Source organism: Arachis hypogaea, chromosome 8 (assembly GCF_003086295.3).
Source record: "Arachis hypogaea cultivar Tifrunner chromosome 8, arahy.Tifrunner.gnm2.J5K5, whole genome shotgun sequence".
Taxonomy (NCBI): Eukaryota; Viridiplantae; Streptophyta; class Magnoliopsida; order Fabales; family Fabaceae; genus Arachis; species Arachis hypogaea.
Window position 1 is genome coordinate 27999869 of NC_092043.1, and position 22453 is coordinate 28022321.

General features: G+C 31.6%; 2 long non-coding RNA genes across 2 annotated transcripts; both read right to left on the reverse strand.

The window, feature by feature from the left end:
• Positions 1–5246: 5246 nt before the first annotated feature.
• Positions 5247–7460, reverse strand: LOC140174590 (uncharacterized). Its single transcript, XR_011864327.1, has 3 exons — positions 7056–7460; positions 6606–6967; positions 5247–6527 (listed from the first exon to the last, which is right to left on the reverse strand). It is a non-coding gene; the product is annotated as an uncharacterized lncRNA (long non-coding RNA).
• Positions 7461–15066: 7606 nt separating this feature from the next.
• On the reverse strand, positions 15067–22058 carry LOC140174591 (uncharacterized). The gene is made up of 3 exons (XR_011864328.1): positions 21418–22058; positions 21089–21290; positions 15067–15449 (listed from the first exon to the last, which is right to left on the reverse strand). It is a non-coding gene; the product is annotated as an uncharacterized lncRNA (long non-coding RNA).
• Between the last annotated feature and the right edge of the window lie 395 nt (positions 22059–22453).

Here is a 22453-nt window from a genome sequence, read left to right on the forward strand (position 1 = left end):
GAGCAGATTTATTACTGTTATCATGCAAATTTAAATATTCATCAAATAGGGATAGAAATACCAAAATGTGTAAAAGTGAAAAAGTTTATAAACAAACATGAGCATAAAACCATAATACGAAGGTATAAGTAAAAAATGTAGAGTGTATATTCTTTTGCTATATAAAATGATTCTCATACTAAATAAAATGAAGCAAGAGATGACGACATCAACAATAACATAAACATAAAAGAACAAAACTTGCATTACACGTTTTACATAAAGTGTAGTCTTTTTTCTTTTTTTCTTTTTAGTTCATGTCATAGTTGTCGACTTGGTCACTATTTAAAACATGGTATTTTAAGCTTTGACCTGAATCTATGGTTTTGAATGTATAGAAGTAAGAAATTACTGATTTGACATCTATCTATTGACAGTTGATTTTTATGTATCTTGTTTAAATCAAACTTCATTTTCTTATACTTGTTTATTAAAGTTGCCAATAGTAACTATTGATAACTAGTTTTGGTATAGAGAAGAGTGAAAAAGAAAGTGAAAGAGAAAGTGGAGTAACCAAGTAAGCCACAAGTAAAATAAGTGCATCACTTATTTCATTGACTCATATGCACTCATTGACTCACTTACTCTCCTTGACTAAAACTTTTTGATATTTTCCCACACCAATGAGTAAACAACAATAAAATTCAGCAAACAATGTACCTAACCAATGTCATCAAGTTAATAATTTTTAAGCTTAACTTCTATTAGAATCAATGTCGCATCTATAAAAAATAACTAAGAGCTTTAGGCAGAATAACAATGATACACAATATCCACCACAAGTTAAGCATAAGATGGTGATGAAAAGCTTACAAAATTAAAGCAACATTAATAATTGGGTAAGACAGAAAAGGTTGACCTATTAGAAGATGGCATTGTTTTCCATTAATCTACAAATATACTCAGCTGCTGACCTGCCAAAGTCATCTTCTAAAGCCATATTGCATAAAAAAATGTCTGAGTAAAATACATTTACACTCACCTACTTTAAAATTGTCCCACCAAATGGGAATGATTTTGTAAATCAAACAACACAGAATTTTTTTAAATCATACTGATACATATATATCTTTTTTTCTTTTTTCTTGTAATATTTTAAGTTCTTGATAAAGCATATTAATTTCAACAACAAACAATGTCCAGATATAAAGCACAATCATAAAAACTATAAAAATTTAAAGGTTATCTTCTTCTACTTACAAATTACAATGATTTACAAAAACTCTCAGTAGCTAGAAACTTTGTCATGACTTTCATTCTTCCTATCCAAAAGAAATGAAAAAATACATAAAAATGCCACAAATCTGAACTAACTCAAAGAAAAAAGAACATAAAAGAGATTGTTTCAATAAATAAATTTCTATTTTACAACCCTCTAAAACTGCAAACATATTTTATACCGTTTTCATGGGATAGCATCAATGTCCACACTCCAACTATAACAAAATTTACCACTACTTTCTTAAAATTCACCCGTAATAAATTTTATTAATTTAGGACATACAACTAATCTAGTCAAGTGAACCTAAGAGCACAAAAGTTTCTTGAAAGTGCACATTATGAAGATTAAAAGTTTTCACAACAAAAACAATGATATAGTGAAGAAGAAACATAAAAGCATAAAAGGAAAAACAGCACCACATATGTTAATTCTTAGCCCAGTATCTAACTAAAACTAACTAAAAAAAAAGATTAAATTTCATCAAACTTAGGCAATCCAAATTGCTTTACCTTGTAAACTGTAATTGTACTTTTTGTATCATGCTCCATTTTTCACCTAGTAAAATTATGCAAGCAACACATTTTACCGCAGAAAACACACCAAAAATTATGAATTAGCAAAAATATCGTACCTTTTAACAATAAGTTAAAACTCTTAATTCTGACTCAATTATTGAAACCCCTCACAAGTATCACCAACACTTTTAACAAATATTGATCATTGAAAAATCTAATCATTGAAGTTAACCTTTGCCATAATTGGAGGGGCACAATGAAAAAAATAAACAAAATAACAAAATTTTGAAAAAAATCAAGGATCATAGAAGTAAGAAATCAAATCAAAGTTGAATAACATACGAAATTGGTAGTATCATAAGCAAGCCAAGATGGGTTCAATTCATCTACCTTAGCGTCACGCCAAGGTGAGTTCGATTCCTCACTGCAATTGCGTCCCGCCCAAGATGGTTTGACTTCTCTGAGTCCTCTCCTATCGCGCTGCGCAGATGGGTTCTTTTCTCTTTTGTTTAGCACTGTCAAAGTTAGAGAAGTGAATTGGAGTTGTTTGCGATAGAGTTTGTTGGAGGCAGAAGAGAATGTTAAAAAAGCAGGATATGCTGCTGTAGCTGACTTGTGCAGATTCTTCAGCTGATGAATATATTCATCATTTGAATGGATTGATTCCTCTTGCAAAAACTCAAAATCCGAAGAAGGGTATTTGAGTTTTTCAATAAAAATAAAAGAAGAAAGAAAGGGTAAGAAAGTAACATAAATATAAAAAGGAGCAAGTAGAGAGCAAGTTTTTACCAATTCCTTTTGACTATTCTCACAAAATTACTTACCTTTTGAACTTTTAAAGTAAAATTCATTTTAAAAAAAATTCAAAATACTAAGAAAATGACATGTCAGCACTAACTCTTCTAAGTTTACTAGCATAAAAGATTATAGGTTTAATTTTACTTCAAATCATATACTTCTTTTTAAATTATTTAAAATAACAAAAAAGGTTATAATTAAACGGAATGTCTAATAAAAAAATACATCTTAAAAGACGGTAAACAGAAATAAAAAAGAAAGAGAGAGAAAGAACTCAAAATCCGAAGAAGGGTATTTGAGTTTTTCAATAAAAATAAAAGAAGAAAGAAAGGGTAAGAAAGTAACATAAATATAAAAAGGAGTAAGTAGAGAGCAAGTTTTTACCAATTCCTTTTGACTATTCTCACAAAATTACTTACCTTTTGAACTTTTAAAGTAAAATTCATTTTAAAAAAAATTCAAAATACTAAGAAAATGACATGTCAGCACTAACTCTTCTAAGTTTACTAGCATAAAAGATTATAGGTTTAATTTTACTTCAAATCATATACTTCTTTTTAATTTATTTAAAATAACAAAAAAGCTTATAATTAAACGGAATGTCTAATAAAAAAATACATCTTAAAAGACGGTAAACAGAAATAAAAAAGAAAGAGAGAGAAAGAGAAAAAAAAGTATAAATTATATACGATACATGTATGACATCAAGATTCAAGTGTCAAGTTAATAGGTCTCTCATCTTATAAACTTCTCATTCTTCTTTATTTTCTTTGATGTGAGACTAACTTTATGCACTCCTCACACTTGTAACATTGACAGAGAGAGCACTCAACATGTAGACCACATGTTGCATCACCAACGAATCAGAATGGACACATAGACATCCCGCCCCCACATGCTGAGTTAGCACACCCTCCCCGTGTTGGTAACACACCCTCAACGTGACACGTGCTAAATCAGCACTCAGCACACTTTCCATATGTCGAAGCTGCCCAACTGATACATCCACTAATATATAAATACACCAAGTACACTTATTTCCATTAAAAATACTAATAATATTTCCAAATTATAAAATAGCCTAATTTGGCAGGATTTTTTTTCATAATAAATTATAAAAAATATTTATTTTCACCAAACCTAATTTTGAGATTTATTTATAGAAATGCACTTTTTTTTGTAATTAGGGCAAGTTCGCCGTATCCCGGTAGGCTATATATTCAGAGTGGGACCATTATTCTTTGTCATTTTCTTTCTAAATTTTCTTCCAAATTTTATTCTGTTACTCCTTTTTGTATTCCAGCATTCGAGAAGTTCGTTATTCACGACATCAGCAGTTTGAGTTTAGTAGTTAATATGTTAGTTTGAGTAATTTTTCTCAGGTTAATTAAAGTCACCTGTTACTTCTTAGTTAGTGGTTGCATGCTAATTATAATTAGAGTTACTCTTTACTGATTTCATGTTATTCAGTAGTTGTTTATTATTTTTAACATGTAAATTAGTATAAGCTGTTAGTCTATTCTTAGTTAGTTTAGTTAGAAAAATTGGTTTAATTTGTTAGTCAAATCTTAATAAAATTAAGTTAGAATATAGGGTTAAGTGAGTTATTGGTTAGGGTTGCCTAGGGTTTTAGGAAAGTAAGGTAGATAACTAGTATTTTTAAATACGTTTGTTTACAAATCCTGTTAATCCGAAATAAATGCTGATAAGTATATGTTATTTTGTTTAAATTGAGTGTGGTTAGATGGATTAGCAGTTATTGGGATACGAGGATACCCTCTACAGATTAGATCAGCCGAGCACATTGCTGACAGACTTGATCGAGTGGTACGATAATGCCGTTGTCGTTTATCTCGCTTTAATTAATAAATAGTGAACTTGTGATATTTAGAGTTGACTTTTTTTATTTTATCTTTTCATTTAGTAGGCGCCTCAGATCTTGCGCACCAGACGGAATTTGATGACGAGGCCACCGGAGGCGATTAGGCCATATCTCAGACGAGTCGGGTTTGAGTATGTGGCTTATATGGTTGAGTTCGAGCATGATTGGCCACTTGCATCAGCGTTGATAGAGAGGTGGAAGCCTGAGTCCCACACCTTTCATCTAGCATGCGGGGAGATGACCATCACGCTGCAAGACGTGGCGTATCAGCTGGGACTCAGGATGGTGACCTCGTGAGCGGGTGCATGGGTAGTTGGGAGCAGCACCATCAGGGACGGACCATCGAGGACTTTTGTCAGCAGTTACTAAGTGTTGTGCTCGGTGCGGATGACAGACAGTCACAGACAAAATAGACTGTCAAACTCACGTGGTTCCTTAACACTGTCTGTGAAGAGCTGGAGCAGGACACCACTGAGGTACACGAGAGGGTACATCATGCAGCTGATAGGGGGTATTCTATTTCCAGATGCATCTAACTCTCGGGTGCACATTAGGTAGCTCCCCCTACTAGAGGACCTCGATGCATGGGGTAGGTTGTCATGGGGATCGGCTGTATTGGCATGGATGTACCGTTAGATGTGCAGTGCCACAGAGCATGGTGCACGCGACCTTGGTGGTTGCGTCTGCCTGCTATTGTCTTGGGCCTACCATCGTATTTCCCTGTTACAGCCCAATGGATTTGATACGCGTCCGCTGGTAGAGAGGTATTTTTTATTTTCTGCAATAATCCTTTGTTAATTTGTTATATTAAGTGTTTAGTATAACTGAGCTGTGATGTAACTGTTACTGCGGTGTTGTAGGTGGGTTCTATACCGGCCTGACAATGCCAGAGGCGAGGGCCACCTTAGGTATTACAAGTGTGTCCTGAATGGGATTGGGATGCTCTACGTAAGCAAAAAATATTTAAGTGTAGCGAGTTTACTTTATATTATGTGTTTTGCATATGAAAATTGAATAATAACACCAACTTGCATCTTGGAAACAGGTTGATTGGACACCATATGCCAACCCACAGCTACATGTTCTAGTTCCGCATGCGGTTGCTGAGGCTGACCACTCGACGGTGGTTGTTTGCCCGCTGCTTTGCTTTGCTATTGTTGAAAGGCATCAAGTGGACTGAGTGGTGCGGCAATTTGGTGGCCTGTAGCACATTCCGACCATGCCATTGGACATCGACAACATGCACGGGATGGACGGTCGATTTGGACAGGGGATGGCACGAGTTATGGGATTAGCGGGCCGACCATCGTCTACACATCCATCATCATATAGACCTGTGTCCTTCACTACCGTATATGACTTGGTACCTACAGTTGGCACACACGGAGTTGTTTGGTCAGGGTGACCAGCACCTAGTGCCGACGGGGGTGGTGCCAGATGACCTGCCTATATACCATCCACCTGTGACCGAATTTACGACCCTCATCCGCATATTGCGCCCACTGTGAGCGTGGCATCTCTTCAAGCCACTTTGTGATTGCCTCATTCTCGCCCCTCGGAAGCCCGAAATAATGAGCGAATTTTCGCTGCGACTTCGAATACGCTGCATTAATCAGAACTTTCTTCAAGTCCTTGTTCTTGAAGTGAGTCATGAAGTTGGCAGCAATGTGTCTCAAACAAAATGCCTGGAAGGCATGAGGTGGTCTTCATAAACTATCATCGGCATTCAATGCACCATCAATTGATTTGTGCCTGTTTGAAATCACTAAGACACCAGGTTGTGAAGTCACATGCTGACGCAAATATGATAGAAAGAATGATCATGCCTCCTTTGTCTCACCCTCGACAACGGCAAACGCAATAGGCAAAATGTTTGTGTTGCCATCCTGAGATATGGCCATGAGCAGCGTCCCACCGTATTTACCATATAAGTGTGTGCCATCAATGGAAATTAGTGACTTACAATGCTTGAAAGCCTCAATGCATGGTAGAAATGTCCAAAACACCCGATTAAACATGACGGAGTCTGCGAACCCAAGCCAAGGCTAAGTGACAAGTTGCACCCAAATACCTACAAACAATTCTCAATAAGCATATCGAAAATCGTTCTTGTCTTAATAACATATAACCACAATGAAGTAATTCTTACCAGGCAAGTACATTTATATAGCGAACAACCAATGAGGAAGCTCGTTGTATGACTCCTCCAAATTTCCATATATGCTAGCAATGACTCTCTATTTTGCCAAACCTTTCTGTAGGACGCCTTGTAATCAAAGTGATTCTCTATACCTCCTTGCAAAATCCTGATGCTTATAGTTGGATCCACTTTTACCATTGTGAAAATGTGTTGAGAAATCACCTTCAAATCCAACCGATAATGGTCTTGCCCTATCGAAGTTTGCATGCATTTGTGAGGACCAGTGTATCTCCTCCAACAGATGAACATTTGTACAGCGGTTGTGCCAAGACCGTATAAGACGTACGTTCTCATCGTCACGCAGACAATACCTGATTTAAAAGATCATCAGGTTTTTCTCACAAGCGTGTTCAAATAAATAAATATACCATCAACAGAGACAACACAGCTGTGACATACCTTTTATAAATTAAAATGTCATCTATTTCGGTTGGATATCTGTAGTAGATTTTCTTCACCTTCTTTGTCTCTTGCATCCCCACGGAAAGTAATATCAGATTCTTTAACAACCCTAAGCTGTTGATTTCCGCTATCAGATGGGTAAATATTGGTTGGTTCGATTTAAAAACAATAGAACTTTTTTTATCATATACCATTTCTCCATTGTAATGAATGAATAACCGTGGATTTCTTGTCATTGTAAAAAAAAAAAAAAGAAATGAGCAACAACCAAATTGATTGTGGAGAACAAAGTCGGGTGCTCAATTTCGTTCTCTTACTAGCATTTAATGTGAAAACTTTGTCTAAAGTTTGTTGCGGTGTACGGCGAACTCTATAATTTATATAGAATTTGTCGGAGGTGTAGTGAACTTGTCATAATTACTAAAAAAAAATATTTCTATAAATAAAGCTCAAAATTAAATTTGGTGAACATAAATATTTTTTATAATTTATTATTAAAAAAATCCTAATTTGACATCTTTAAACAAATAACCACAAAATAAATAGTGTATTTTTTTTTAGTTAGTGTTGTTGTATAAATTGTCGGCTTGCACAGTGACACATGAAATTCAGAAGGAACGGGTCTAGGGTACATGAGAATTTGATAGAATAAATGCTACTTCATACAGTCATACTGTGGTCCTCGTCCTCGGTGACACTAAAACAAGGATAATTACAGAAAGTCAACCATCATTTAAATAAAGGTGAATTGATTTCAAGATTACTGGTGGTAATAATTCTCTCTTGCCCAACATTTTAGGATATTCTCTTCTCTTGTCAACTATATATAATTACATGTTAAGTATTCAATATTTTCTTTGTCAAAATTAATCTACAATTATAGACAAAGAAAATATATTCTATATCAACTTCTACATGAAAAGCTTATTATTAGCTGATTAACGCAAGATATATAATGTCCATTCTTATTTTATATTTAATTAAATTTTTCCCCAATAATCAACCTAGTAATAATCAGCCTAGTAATCAATTTTTATTTTCAACCGATGGATTATTCTATGTCCATATATATATACTACGTACCGAATTAACTTGCAATTACCAATTGAAGACTAACATACAGAAAATCGAATCATAATAAGATATATCATACCTTCTTAAATTTTCCAAACAATTTTGAAGATTACACTACTGTTTATGTGTATCCAAAATTAATCACAACAGCGAGATTATTAGAATAAAGAACCAACAAAAATAGTTTATCCTCTTCGATCATATAACACACAAACTGTAGTAGTACATCATATTTCATATATAAGGTAAAATACATATATGAAGACGTTAAATCTTAAAGGGAAAAAAAAAAGGGTTACAAGGGTAAACTAAACTAGCAGAGTTCCAGCAGGACCTGTTTATATAAAAACTTAACAAGACCATTAATTTATAAAATAAAAGAGAAAACAAAATAAAATTGTGGTTTGCTCAACCAGCAAAAACATTGGTCTAAGCCACAGGTATATGTAGAATGAGATGTTGTAGTAGTGGTCTTAGGAGACATCGTCGTTGTTGCCCTCAGAATTGTAGGCACTTGGTGGTGGGGTAGAAGTAGAGGAAGAAGATGGTGATGTGCCACGGTTTCCAATCATGTTTCGAAGCGATTCCCCCACCATGGACACCGTGGACACCACGGAGCTCGCTAAGCCGTTAAATATTTCGGCTTTGATTTGCCCTCTTTTTGGGGGAAAGCTTGATCTCTTCTTTTCAGGTGTACTTGCCATTTTAATTATTTCTTATAGATCTCACCAAACAATATCGGGTGTAAAATAATTTTTAAGAGGAATATGTGATCAAAATTTGAAGATGCAGAAAATAAGGAAGATGGAAGGGAAGAGGGTGGGAATAAGCGAGGGAGAGGATCGGAAGAGAAAGGGGTGGGGTATTTATCTGCATATATTATATTTTTTTATTTATTGAATGGGAGAAAATTAGGGGGTGAAACTGTGAAAGTGACACACATACACTTTCATATTATTTTATATATTTTTTCTTATGAGTATGTGGTGAGGTTAAGGTAATTCCTTTCACTTTTCCATGTACACTTTAATTTCTCTTTTTCAATTAATTATAAAGATGTCAATATCATGTTACATAAGGATATATCTAAACAACAACCATGGTTAAACTTTTGACGATATATATTTAGTACTGTTTAAATAGGATAAATTATTATGATAGACCAAGTAGATGTGGTTAAAACTGGAATTAGAGAAGTGTCGTGCGATGCGTCATGTCAAGATATGGGAGTATGTTTTATTTTAATTTGCTGCATTATAATGGCTAATTAAGATAGGTGAATTAATTCTAATTTCTAGAAGAACTAAGCGACTATACTAGTAGTAACATATTCATCAATTAATTCTCAAATATATATATATATATATATATATATATATATATATATATATATATATTCTATTTTTTCCAGTCAGATAGATTGCGGCGGCTTATAAGTTGGTGCGCTAATAACTAATAAGCCAAGCTTGGCAGCTTCGTTAGAGTTACGAAGTAAGCACCACTTAGCTTCTTTAATTTGCGACAAGTTCAAACAATGGAGAGACTTCCGCAATTCTAACTTTTGGATTTGAATCTTCTAAATATAATTTTACTCTTAAATAATATTTTTTTATATTTATTCTTTCTATTCATAAAATTAATAATAAAAAATTATATTTATTCTCTAAAGTAAAATTTAAAATTTAGAGAATTCAAATTTCTAATTTTTACCCTTGTTATTTAATTTAGAAACCGCAACCTTGAAAGCTTACGTGGAATATATGTCTCTAGCATCAATTAAACAAGCAAATATGTAGATACTAAGAATACGAAGGGTTTTGCTCATTAGTGATGATGATGTGAAATGATTAAAAGTGTTTATTGAACAAGTAAGATGTACTTTTACTTTTCCTTTGAACTGTAAAAACGTAAAGATATTTAAACTTTTAATATATTGAATGAATAGTATGTTGGAGAATACAGGTGTTCGTGGTGGGATGTTGATCGGTTTGAATAAAAAAGTTGTATGATTCGAATACTAATTTTATTTGTGGTAGTAGTTTAAATTGGATAATTTTTTTATTTAAAAAAAAATTTGATTCGATCCGATTTAATTTCAAGCAGTTTGGATTAAATTGAATGTGCGGTTTTGTAAATTAAAAAAATTACATATAACAAGTCTCAATATTAAAATTTAAATAATAAACAATGACATAACAAGTTTTAACAATATCTTAAAAAGACAATGTTAACATAATAATAAAAATAAAATTATAGGTTAATTAAAATAAATAAATAAATTATATTTTGAACATAAAATATTTATTAAATAATAATAATACATGAATAATATAAAAATATATAACAAATTTAATATGTTATAATTTATAAATATAATAATAAAATAATAATATATATTAGAATACATTGTGCCATTTGGATTGAATTAAAATAATAATAAAATAATAATATAAAAATAAATCTAAAATCCAATTCAATCTAACGGTTTACAAAAATAAAATTCAATCAAATCCAAATTAATGCGATCTTAATTAGTTTTTTGTTTGAATTATATTGGATAAGCGCTTTAATTTAAATTAGTTTAAATTTAAACACTTATATTGAGGATGGGTGTATTTTTCTTCTTTTAGTTTTCTTTTAAATTTCTTTTATCAAGTGTTCTCATAAATAATACATACTACATAAGATTATCATAGACATGTTGTACTATAGTTTATTCTTAATTAACAATAAATAAATAAGCAAAACATGTTTGTCATTGATAATTTTAAATGTGTATTTAATTTAACCTATTTTCTAGTCATAATTATTAGATGTTTTAGTTAAATCTTCAAATTATAATAGTTTCTAGCGGTTGAGCACTATGATTAAATGCTTTCCTTCAAATTAATGGGTTCACTAATGTAATGAACCATAATTAGTAGTTTAATATGGCAAGATGCACAAGATTTATGTATCAGAGTCTTCACCCTATTTTTTTACTCTTTTAGCTAGTATCCTATTAAATGTTTATTTAGACGCCATTAAATTAATAAAAAAATATTTTTTATTTTTTAGTATGTTTGACAAATTTTAAATAGTAAAAATAAAAATACTAAAAAAACATATTTTTTTAGAAGTTACAATTTACATATTATTTTAAAATATTTTTTATCTTAAAAATAATATATTTTTCACATAATAAATAAACAAAAAAATATTTTTATCTTATTTTAACTAGTCATAATTAATAAATAAAAAAAAATTTATATGAGATATTCAAACGTAAAATCACTTTTATTTTTATAAAAAAATTATAAAAAAATATCATTTAAATTTTTTTTTTTCAAAAATAGTGCCCAAACAAATCTTTAATCTAGGTGTTTCACTATAAATAATAATCTTTTATTTTAACCCCCCAAAAAATATGGATCTAATAATTAAATCATATTTCATGCAATACAAAAGAATGTAATAAAAAATTTATATGATATCAAATTTTTCACAAAGCAAATGTAATATTTTAATTCGCCACAAATCAATTTGCATAAAAACAATATCAGCATATCATCAAATTGAACTTTAAAAGATAATATATAAGATATTAATTTGATTATTAAACTCAGAAATTTTCAAAAATAATTTTAGATTATTCTAATATATATTTTTTCACTAAATTAATTTTAATCAGGACAAATAAATTATTTAATACATTTTTTTCAATTAAATTATGATAACTAGAGATCAGAAACAAATCAAAACTAAGGAACCCACCAAAATTAAATGACATTTTTGAAGGCAACCATTTACGGATTTTCAATATATGGACTGCAAATGAAAAGGACTAAAGGAAAACTGTAATCCACTTAGCTCAAAGTATATGCTATTGTTTTTTAAATTCCTAGTTGAATCTTCAGGGTTTATTTTGATTCTTTTGTATAAAACACTACGACTAATTCATGAGTCATGACACTTATGTAAGACTAAATTAATACATATATCGTTAATAAGTAATAGCTCAAATGGTATAGTCTCTCCATACTCAATTAAAAAGTTGCGAGTTTGAGTCTCCTATCTTTGATAAAAAAAAATTAATACATATATCAAGTTTTTTCGAAATTGTATTCCACCAAAAAGTTCAATGTTTTTTATAATTCATTGGATTATCAGATTTTTTTTATTTAAATTATTACAATTAATTAATGACACTAAATTAACATATGTCTTAGTCTAAATATTTTTAAAATTGTATTCTACTGAAAAGTTTAAGGTCTTCTTATAATTTATTAGATTTGAATTTTTGTTTTTACAACTAATTAATAACACTTATATAAGATTAAGTTAATACATGTATTTAGTTCTTTTAAATTGTATTTTACCGAAAAGCTCAAAATTTTTTGTAATCCATTAGATTATTAGAGTTTTTATTTTTGTTTTTTTTATTTAAATCATTGCTACTAATTAATGACATGTGTACAGGATCAACTTAACACATGTTAATGGAGTTCTTCCTCAATTGTATTTTCTCAAAAAATTCAGTCTTTTATGATTTATTAATTATGAAATTGGATAATCTTAACTATTGAACTCATAAAAATTAAACAATTTTAAAGGAAGAAAAATACTGTCACAGTTTTAATGTATTTATTTATTTAAATATAAAAATTTTAATATATCTAAAATATTAAAATGATACTTATACTAAATATACTATAGAGAGTCAATACACTTTACTTTGTTCAATAGTAAAATATTTTTGGCTAAAACATTTCATATTAATGTGTATTTGGATGTTAGTTATTTGTCACGTTAGAGTTTGAATTATCATAATTTTATAAAAATTAATTTTGTGTAAAAATTAGTTTGTGTCAACATAATTTATATTTGATAATTTTATACTAAAATTAATTTTGATAAAATAAATATTTTTTAAATAATAATATTAATTAAAATCACTTTTAAATAAATAATTATTAAAAAAAACTATGACATTAAATTATAATATTATTTTTTTATGCATATTTAATTTTTTATATTTTTTTAGTATTTTTTATATAATATATTTTTTAGTACTCTTAGCATTATTGTTTAACATACTGAAATTTTGTATTATCATTGTAATTTATGATTAATTTTTTATTCAATTTATTCTATCTAATAAAATTAGTAAACCATATTATAAAAAAATATAATAATAAATATAATACACAAGAACTACTATTATAAGAATGTACAATATTAAACTAAGAAATAGTAAATAGTAAATAATAAAAAGAATAGAATTGATAGAATTTTTTTTTTAATTTTAATGATGGAACGTTAACCAATGAAAAGAAAAGCTAAAATTTATTGCTTATTGTAAATCGTAAATTTAAGCACAAAAAGGTAGATACTACTATAAAAATTTTATTATTGTCTTCATATGAAAATGCTTCTTTTTTACCATTAGATAATGAAATGTATGGTTTGATTTTGATGTGTTACAAAAGTGTTTTTTTTAGAGTATGGCTAAACAAATAAAGTACATTTTTAACACAAGAATCTTTATAAAAAGATGTTTTTAGCATCTTCATTTGAGTAGTTGCCAAATTATATTTACGATCACCAAAAAAATGATCAAATAAAAAATTAAAACTTTTAAGGAATATAAAGGTATTTTTTTAGTGATTCATTAGATTATTAGAGTTTTTATTTTTGTTCTTTTACTTGAATTACTACGATTAATTAGTGACACTAGATTGACACATGTGTTAATCAAGTTTTCTTGGAAGAGTAATCTACTAAAAAGCTCAAAGTCCTTGTATGATATATTAGATTTGAGTTTTTATTTTTACAACTAATTAATGACACATGTAGAAAACTAAGTTAATACATGTACCCATCTCCGGTTCTTTCTGAACTGTATTTCACCAAAAAAATTCAAAAAATTTTGTTTAATTCATTAGATCATCAGAGTTTTTATTTTTGTTTTTTTTTTAATTACTGATGCTAATTAGTGACACGTGTACAAGACCAATTTAAAATGTGTTAATTTTTTTTTGCTTAAACCACTGCTACTCATTAGTGACACGTGTACAAAATCAACTTAACATGTGTGAGTTTTTATTTTTATTTTTTTTGCTTAAACCACTACTAATTAGTGACATGTGTACATGACACGTGTACAAGACCAACTTAATACGTGTCAGTAGAGTTCTTCCTCAACTGTATTTTATCCAAAAATTTAATCTTTTATGATTCATTAGTTATGAAATTAAATAATCTCAACCATTGAAGTCATAAAAAATAGACAATTTTAAAAGAAAAAAATACTCTCACAATTTTAATGTATTTATTTATTTAAATGTGAAAATGTTAATATATCTAAAAATGTTAAAATGACACTTATATTAAAGACACTGTAGAGAGTCAATACATTTAATTTTGCTTAATAGTAAAATATTTTTTGCTAAAATATTTCATATTAGTGTGTATTTAGATTGTTAGTTATTTGTCACGTTAGAGTTGAATTATCATAATTTTATAAAAATTATTTTTATGTAAAAGTGAGTTTATATTAACATAATTTATATTTGACAATTCTATACTAAAATTAATTTTAATAAAATAAATATTATTTGAATAATAATATCAATTAAAATCACTTTTAGATAGATAATACCAAAAAATATATGACATTAAATTATAATATTATATTTTTATGTATGTTTAATTTTTTGATATTTTTCTAGTATTTTTTGTATAATATTTTTTTAATATTCTTAGTATTATTTTTTCTTAATATGCTGAAATTTGTTACTAGTATTATTATTTATGATTAATTTTTTTATTTAATTTATTCTATCTAATGAAATTAGTAAATCATATTATAAAAATAATAATAATAAATATAATACACAAGAACTACAATTATAAAAATGTACAATATCAAACTAAAAAGATATAGAACAATAAATAATATAAAAGATAGAATTGATAGAAAAAAATTTAGAATTTAATGACTGAACGTTAACTAGTGAAAATAAAAGCTAAAATTTATTTTTTACTATAAACCGTAAATTTAAACACAAAATCATATTTACGATCACTAGAAAAAGTGATTAAATTAAAAATTAAAATTTGTAAGGGATCTGAACGTATTTTTGTAGTGATTCACTAGATCATTAAAATTTGTATTTTTGTTCTTTTGCTTAAACTATTACGGTTGCTGGTATAATTCTCTCATTAGGAGAGATCTCTTCTCTCACATAAGGAGAGTCTCACTAGAACGTTCGGTTCTTATCCAACAAAATTCTTCAATCTGTTCCTCTTCATAGAATCGCCATAATCGTTCCATACCTGATCACAATCAAAATACTTTGGTTAGGATTCTTATTTTCAAGGTGCTTTTCTGAAACAACAAGATATTGAAAATGACTACCTATGGGCTGGAGTCTATAGATGGAAGAGTGATCAGCTTCAATAAAGAAGGAGAATTAGGATATATAGCTGGTTGCTTAAATTTGGTGGGAAAAGTCATCACAGAGAAGGAGACAAGCTTCAAAATGTGCAAGAATGCTCTCTTGGGAATGTGGGGAAACCCACAAGGAGTTGCAGTCACAGATATAGGGAGAAAGAAATTGCTGTTCAGCTTTAAGGATATCAAGAAAGGGTTGCAGATTGTTCGGAATGGCCCATGGAACATCAGAGGCAATTTAATCAATTTGCAGCTATGGTCTGAGAGAGAATCGGTCTTTGATGTTAACCATGATTACATGGAATTTTGGATTCAAGTTCATGGGCTTCCTTTGGATTACATGAATAAGGAAATAGCTACCAAGGTAGGAAATATGATGGGAATTGTTGCTGAAGTTGAAAATCCTTTGGTGGATGGCATACTCAGAAGGTCCTTTTTACGGATTAAAGTGGGTATCAATATAACAAAGGCGCTGCCAACTGGTTTTTGGTTATCCAGAGAGGAAATGCCCAAGACATGGGTGTTTTTCAGATATGAAAGACTACCCAATTGTTACTGTTTCAAATGTGGGATAATAGGGCACGAGAAGAAGAATTGTAGTAAGCCTACTACCATGGCGTGCTGGGATCCAACAAAGCCAAAATACTCAGCTGGTTTGGGGGTGAATCCTGTTCGTCCTTTATCAACCATGGAGGAAGGTAGTTCATGGAAGAGTAGCTGGAGAAATGAAGGAGAAGTTGACCCAGCGCGTGAGCAACAACACAACAAGAAGGAGAGTGATGATAAGCAAGAAACAGGAGAGAGCGCAATTAGGGATGAACAGTGTCCACAATAGGGATTAGAAGAGGAAGGTTTCTTGGAAAACAAAATGATGAGAGAGATAGAGAGGGTGGAAGTTGGAGTGCAGGCAGATAATGTGCAGGAAATCCCTGATTTTCAAGGATATGAGGAGGAGCAGAGGGAAATAGGGGCAGCCTACCAACTGAAAAATCTAGAAGAGTTGAGAGATGAGCAAGCAGTACGGGCTGTAAATAAACATAATCAGGAAAAAATTATTTTAAGAGAAGTTAGGAAGGGCAGCAAGGTTGGGCCAAGTTATGCTGATAGGCCCAATAAGATTGAGGCTTATGCTGAAAATGGAGGAAGAAAAGAATATCAGGCTACAAACCAGCCCAAAGAAAAAGATGTTGTTATAGAAGGATATGGGTTAGAAAGGAGTCAGGAGGATAGTGTGAACATGCCACAACAAAATCCAAGAGAGTTTAGAGGCCAAAATATCGAAAAGAAGAATGAGGAGGGTAGAGATGAAGCCCAAATTAAGTATAAGAGTCCAAAGCACACAACAACTGGAGAAGCTCTCAGAATAATAATGGGGGAAGAATTACAAACGAAAGAGCTCAGCAACCAAAGGATAACTGAAAAAGGAAGGGACCTGATCAGTATTGAGGTTCAACCCAAGTGGCACTGGAAGTATAGAGAACCAGTAAGAGAAAAAATAGGTGCTACAGATTATAAACAAAAGGAGAATTAGGGGACAGGAGAGGAGGCTGCATACTATGTGGAGCTATCTAGTGATGAAGAAAATGGAGAAGGAGCAACTGAAGAAAATATAAAAGAGATTGCAAGATGGGAGATAGAGCTTATAAAGAACATAAGCGAAGGACTGCAGCTTAAAAGGAAAAGAGAAGAAAATACTCTGAAGTTGATTATGAATGAAGAATGGAAAGAGAAAGAGACAAAAAGAGAAGATCAAGTGCCAAAGAAGCAGAAAATAGCAGAACAAATGAAAGGAAAACTGGTAAAGTACTTAGAAGAAGGAACCGATTCACTATCTTTGGACATAGTCATGGCTGAGGAGGCGGGCCTTATCATGCCCCCAACTCAACCATGATTGTCTTAAGCTGGAATTGTCGAGGGTTAGCAGCCACCTCGACAATTTCAGAATTAGTGAATCTGTGTAAACAGATTAAGCCGGCTGTTATCTACTTAATGGAAACTAGGGCTAAGGTTGATAAGATAGATAAGATTAGAAAAAGATTACATTTTGATGAATCATTTTGTGTAGAACCCCGAGGATTGTCCGGAGGTCTATGTTTACTTTGGAAATCTAATATTAAAGTTGATGTTTACCAGTGGAGTAATAATTTCATTAAAACAAAAATGAAGGAAAACAATAGAGAGGAGTGGACTAGTATCTTTATTTATGGAAATCCTATTTTCAAACAAAGGAGGAAACTATGGAGTAATTTGGCAGAGGAAAAAAGAGACCCAAATGAGCCGTTAGCTTTCATTGAAGATTTTAATGATATTTTACATCAAGAGAAAAAAATGGGCTTACATCCTAAAGCAAGGGTACAATTAGAAAAGTTTAGTAACTTTGTAAATAAAATTGGACTTATTGATATTGAATTGAAAGAAAATAGGTTTACCTGGTTTAGCAATCCAAGAAATGGAGTAATTATTAGAGAAAAATTAGATAGAGTTATGGTGAATTGGAGATGGAGAAAAATTTTTCAGCATGCTCAGTTAAAAGCTTTGCCAGCTATACGTTCAGATCATTGTCCTTTGGTCTTGAACACAGAACCAAATGACAGAGCAAATAATATTTTCAGGTTTGAGACATTCTGGACAGATCATGAGGATTGTGAAGAAGTTATTGAAAATAGTTGGACTCAATCAGGAGAAGAAATAAGAAGTTGGAATAATTTCAAGAGGAAAAGAGAGAGATGCAGGGAGGATCTAAAGAGATGGAGTAAACAGAAATTTAAGAGAGCGGATAAAGAAATAAGCAAATTAGAGGAGCAGCTTACAATTCTGCAAAACTCTGACCTTAAAGGAGATCAACAACAAAAAGAGAGGAAGATTAAGGAAAAAATTTCTCAGCTTTGGAGACAAGAAGAGAAATATTGGAGACAAAGGTCCAAACTTAAATGGCTGAGATGGGGAGATAAGAATACAGCTTTTTTTTATGCTACAACCATTCAGAGAAGGGATAGAAATAGAATTGAAAGGTTGAGGAACAGTTCTGGGAAATGGATTCATGGAGAAACAAATATTTTGAATTTAATCGAAAATCACTTTAGGGAACTGTTCACTACGGTGGAAAATTTTTTTTTGAAAAGTGCATTAAAGGAATACCCAGAAAGGTTACAGATGAGATGAATGAAGAACTAAACAAGGAGATAAATATGCAGGAAGTTAAGGAGGCCGTGTTTAGCATGGGGAGTTTAAAGGCTCCGGGACCAGATGGTTTAAATGGTTTATTTTATCAGAAATATTGGCACATTATTCAGGAGGATGTTTTAGCAGTGGTGCAAAATTTTTTTGAGGATGAGACTATTCCAGAAGATATTAATGAAACCATAGTGGTTCTCATACCTAAGGTGGATAATCCGAAAAATTTGAATCATCTTAGACCGATAAGTTGTTACAATTTTATTTATAAGATAATATCTAGAATTTTAGTAATCAGGTTGAAAAGGATTTTGGACATTATTGTGTCTCCAATTCAAAGTGCTTTTGTGGGAGGGAGAATGATACAGGATAATATCGTTATTATTCAGGAAGCGTTTCATAAAATTGGAAAGAAAGGAAGAGAGGGGATGGAAGATTTAGCAATAAAATTGGATATGAATAAGGCATACGATAGGCTTGAATGGGACTTTTTAGAAGAGGTATTAAAGGCCTTTGGATTTTGTCAAAAATGGGTGAAGATGATGATGAGTTGTGTTACAGGAGCTAATTATAGGTTTAAGGTGAATGGTAAACTAACAAAAAAAAATCAAACCACAGAGGGGATTAAGGCAAGGGGATCCGCTTTCACCCTATTTGTTCATTATTGCGGCTGAAGTTTTTACTATCTTGATGAATAGAGCGGAGAGAGAAGGAGATATTACTGGTATGAAATTAGCTCCAAATGCTCCAAATTTAACCCATCTTTTGTTTGCTGATGATTGTATCATTTTCTCGAAAGCTAGAGAGGAGGATATATATCAACTTATTCAAATCTTAAATGTTTACACGGAAGCCTCCGGTCAAAGAATAAATTTGGATAAATCCGGAATAATATTTGGGAATCATGTTTCTATAAATACAAGAGTACATATTGAAGAAATTCTTGGAATATCTACTTGGGATAATCCAGAAAAATATTTGGGCCTGCCTGCGAAATGGGAAAGATCTAAGATGAAAGCGCTAGAATGGATAGAGGATAAGGTTAATAAAAAAATTGAGGGATGGAAAGAGAAACTCCTTAATCAAGCTGGGAAAGAAATCCTAATCAAAGCAGTGATTCAGGCTATACCTTCATACGTCATGAATGTGGTGAAGCTGCCAAAGAATTTTTGCAAGAAATTAGAAGGCAAAAAGCAAAATTTTGGTGGGCTGGATCAGGAAAGGAGAGAGGAACACATTGGATAAGTTGAAAAAGAATGACTAAAAGTAAGAAGGATGGAGGGTTGGGATTTAGAAATTTAGAGAATCAAAATATAGCATATTTGGCTAAGCAGGCATGGAGACTTGTAAAGAATCCTGAGGCAATATGGGCAAAAATTTTAAAAGAAATGTATTTTCCGGATGGAAATTTTTGGGAGGCAAAGGCAAAAAATGGAGACTCTTGGGTTTGGAGAAGTTTAGTGGAAGGGAAAGACTTTATTAGAAGGAATGGAAGATGGAGCATTGGAGATGGAAGTAATATTGATATATGGAAAGACAATTGGATTATCGAAGGTGGGAGTATAAAGAATTACTGGGATAATAGGATATCAATGGTTAAAGACTTATTAGTGGAAAGGGGAGGATGGAACGAAGAGTTATTACGACAGGTGTTTCCCCCTAATATAAAAGATAAGATCCTAAGCACACCTATAAGTCTCATCAATAAGGAAGACTGTTTCTTCTGGCCACATAGATTAGATGGAAATTATACTATAAAATTAGGATACTACATTGCCAAATATGAAGAGAGAGTTGGTGAGGATAATTGGGCATCCTCCAGTGATAATTTCAAGGAAGTATGGAGTGAGATATGGAAGATGCAAATACCGAATAAAATAAAAATCTTCTTATGGAAGACCTCACACAATATTATTGCAGTTAATTATAATCTTTGGAAAAGAAAAATTACTAACAGTCCAATATGCAAGATATGCAGGAATGGTGAAGAATCAGTGGAGCATGCTATCCTATTATGTCCATGGACAAGACCTACTTGGTTTGGAGTACAGATTCAGGCAATACTGACGGATAATTCTATTCGAACATTTGTTCAATGGTTGCTGGAAACAATCAATAGAATAAAACAGGAAGGCAAAGAATTGCAGGAACAGCGGATAGGAAGTTTAGGATTCATGTGCTGGGCTATTTGGAAACAAAGGAATAATCATATTTTTCAAGGAGAAGAAATCAGTCCAAACAGAACAATTCAAGCAGCAAAGACAATGCAAACTGAATTTTTATCAGCAATCGAACAGGCAAAAATGAAGCACAAAGGAGCAGAAAATAGAAGGATGAGAAATATTACCTGGAGGGCTCCACCAAGGGATTGGTTGAAAATCAATGTGGATGCAAGCTTCAGAAAATCTAACAGGAAGGGAGCAATTGCTACGATCCTTAGAGATTGGCAAGGAAAATTTATCACTGGATCAGCAACAGAAATTAGGGCGTTCTCCAGTCTTGAAGCTGAAGCATTAGCACTCAGGGAAGCATTGATAATGGCAAAAAATCTGCAGTTGGAAAAAGTTTTAATAGAGTCAGATAATTTACAATTAATACAATCAATTAAGTCAAATTCTCAGATAGGTGAAATACTAGCTTATTTAAAGGACATAGCACATCTTTTGAAAGATTTACCAGATGTCGGGATAACCTGGACTCCAAGGGAGGAAAATCATTTAGCGCATCTCATAGCAACACAAAGAGCTACAGGTATACTTTCAAGCAATTGGTCAGTGAGATTACCAGCGACAATTGAAACCCAATTGAGAAGAGAAGCAGAGAAAGTTAGAAGAATTGGAAGAAGGCCTACACATCACGAAGGTGCAATCGAGCAAAAGGGAGACCAGATGTTAACGGTACCCAATCAGGTGGTCATTGAAGTCAGGAAAGGAACCGGAAAGGAGCAACGGACAGAGGAGCAACTTGCGTTTGAACCAGAAGACAGTCTTAAACAGGTATAAAATCAAAAGTGACAAAAATACGGCAAGAAGTTTACATCAGAATTGAGCAATTTAGTAGAGAGGAACTCCCAGTGAGAAATTGTGGGTTCCTTCACCCTTTGCAACAGAGCTTCCATCAGAGGCGCTGCCAGCGGAAGAGACCTGAGCGAACCGGCACAACCATACCATGCATCGAATTCAGATCTCAAAAAAAAATGAAAGAAGATGTTGAAAAGAAGACCGGTCTGAAAAGGAAGCCATAGGTGCATAGTTTTCAACTCCTTTTTCATTCAACTTCCACAAGAATTAAGACATTAAGTTACTAGCGTAGTGTAACTGTCTTTGTAAAAAAGGGGATCTGGGTTTGGGATGGGTGGGTTGTAGGGTTTGGGTAGGGTTGAAGGGCTTAGCCCAAGACCAAAAAAAAAAAAAACTATTACGGTTAATTAGTGACACCAAGTTGACACATGTGTTGGTCAAGTTCTCTTAGAACTGTATTCTATTGAAAAGTTCAAAGTCCTTGTATGATATATTAGATTTGAGCTTTTATTTTTACAACTAATTAATAACACCTGTACAAAACCAAGTTAATACACTTATTCATATTCAGTCCGAAAAGCTCAAAATTTTATGTAATTCATTGGATCATTAAAATTTTTATTTTTGTTTTTTTGCTTAAACCACTGCTATTAATTAGTGACACGTGTACAAGATCAATCTAATACGTATTA